We start from the raw sequence: 2,315 nt of genomic DNA, 5'->3' as shown, positions 1-2,315 counted from the left end.
CATCTGGAGAGGATCTAGAGGAGTTCTGTCCAGATAGGATTGGGTTCCTCAAGCACATGGCCTTTATGGAGAGTCTGAGGGACCTGGGCTTTTTTAGCTTACTGAAATGGAGGCTAAGGTCAGTAGAGTACTGTACTGACCTTTGTATAGCTCGCATGACAGGAATGTCACCGTAGACAGCTATGTGCTTTTTAGGAGAGACAGGCCAGGAAGGCTAAGTGGTGGAGTTGCTCTTTAGGTGAGAGAGCAACTGGAATGTATTGAGATCTGCCTAGTGGTGGAGGAGGAGCCAGTCAAGAGCTTATGGATGAGGATTAAATAGCAGGCTAATGTGGGGGACACTGTTTTGGGTGTCTACTATAGGCCACTTGATCAGGAAGAGGAAGTCGATGAGATCCTCCACAGACAGCTAGAAGTAGCCTCATGATTGCAGGCCCTGGCAGAAACAATCATAAGGCTCCTGTAGAGCATCGATGATAACTTCTTGACACAGGTGGAGGAGGAGCCACCAAGGAGGAGAGTCCTGCTGGACCTTGTCCTAACCAGCAAAGAAGGACCTGTTGGAGACAAGAAGGTTGGGGGCAGCCCTGGCTACAGCAACCATGAGATGGTGGAGTTCAGGATCCTGCATGGAGGAAGCAAGGCAATAAGCAGGATTGGAACCCTGGACTCAGGAGAGCAGACTTTGACCTCTTCAGATTCCTGCTCGGAGGAATCCCGTGGGTTAGCGCTCTAGAAGGAAGACGAGTCCAAGAGAGCTGGCTAGTATTCAAGCATCACTCCCTCCAAGCTCAAGAGCAGTGCATCCGAAGGAGAAAGAGGTAAAGGAAAGGAAATGAAAGGCAGGAGACCTGCATGGATGAGCAAGGAGTTCCTGGCAAGCTGGGCATACCAAGCTGGGAGTTGTGCCTGATGATACACCTGAGAGCTGTGCTGCCATGCAGAGAGATCTGGACAGGCTGGAGAGCTGGTCAGAGAGGAACCTCACGAGGTTCAATATGGACAAGTGCAGAGTCCTGCACTTAGGGAGGAATAACCCCACCCACCAGTACAGGCAGGGAGCTAAGCTGCAGGAAAGCAGCTCTGCAGAGAAGGACCTGGGAGTTTTAGTGGAAAACAAGTTGACCATGAGCCAGCAATGTGCTTTTGTGGCCAAGAAGGCCAGTTGACTCCTGGGGTGCATTAATAAGAGTGTTGCCAGGTAGTTCAAGGCGTTGTCCCAAAATTGGGTTTTTTTATCCAGTTTGCAAGCAACCAATAGACACATTGGGTTGAGATATTTCTTTCATTACTGCACAGAGATGGGTGCTAACTGGTAGATCCACAAAGCCAGCACACCTTCTCCTTTTCTCGTTCTATAATTACACACACTCACACACATATAAGGATTAATAAATGTATATATAAGGGATCTCATAGCACAAAGCGCAGCCATTGGTCTAGCATTGGCCGATCAGTCAAGGCGGCACTAGTGACCGTACAACAACAAAGAGCAGCCACATGACTACCATGGACCTGTCAAGCCCTGAGGTACAACTGACCCCACCAGCACAGCCAGCAGCAATGGCCATAGCACCGCCCTGGTAGAAACTGAGGCAGAAGTGACCTCACAACCACACACATCAACCACATGACCAGCACTGTCCCATCAGGCACTGGGGCACAAGTCACCTCACAAGCAGAAGCAGCAGCCATGTGACCAGTGCTGGCCTATGAGGCCCTCGTGCACAAATGACCTCACAGACACAGGCACCAGCCCCATGACCAGCACTGGCCGATCAGCCATGAGGCACAAGTGAGCTCACAGCCACTAAGAGCAGCCATGTGCCTGGCACAGGCCTATGAGGCCCTGAGGCTCAAGTGACCTCACAAGCACAGGCAGAAGCCATGTGACAGTGCTGGCCTATCAGACACTGCTGCACACGTGATGTCATAGTACCCAAACAGCAAACACATGACCACCACGGGCCTATCAGGCACTGAGGCACACATGACCTCACAACCACAAAGAGCAGCCACATCACCAACACCAGTATATCAGGCACTGAGGCACAAGAGACCTCCAACCACCAACAGGAAACACATGACCAGCACTGACCAATCAGGCAATGAGGCACAAATGACTTCACAACAACTAACAGCAGTCACATGACCAGCGCCAGCCTATCAGGCAGTGAGGTACAAGGACCTCACAACCACAAGCAGCAGCAATGTCCATAACAGTGGCAACAAAGGCCACAGGCACAACTGACCTCACAGCCACAGATACCAGCCAGGGGCTTAGCATGGTCCGAGGAAGGACGGAGGCAGAACTG

The sequence above is a fragment of the Rhea pennata genome, unplaced genomic scaffold (genome assembly GCF_028389875.1).
Source record: "Rhea pennata isolate bPtePen1 unplaced genomic scaffold, bPtePen1.pri scaffold_32, whole genome shotgun sequence".
NCBI lineage: Eukaryota > Metazoa > Chordata > Aves > Rheiformes > Rheidae > Rhea > Rhea pennata.
The sequence above is the reverse complement of the archived record's forward strand: the minus strand, read 5'-3'. Positions refer to the sequence as shown.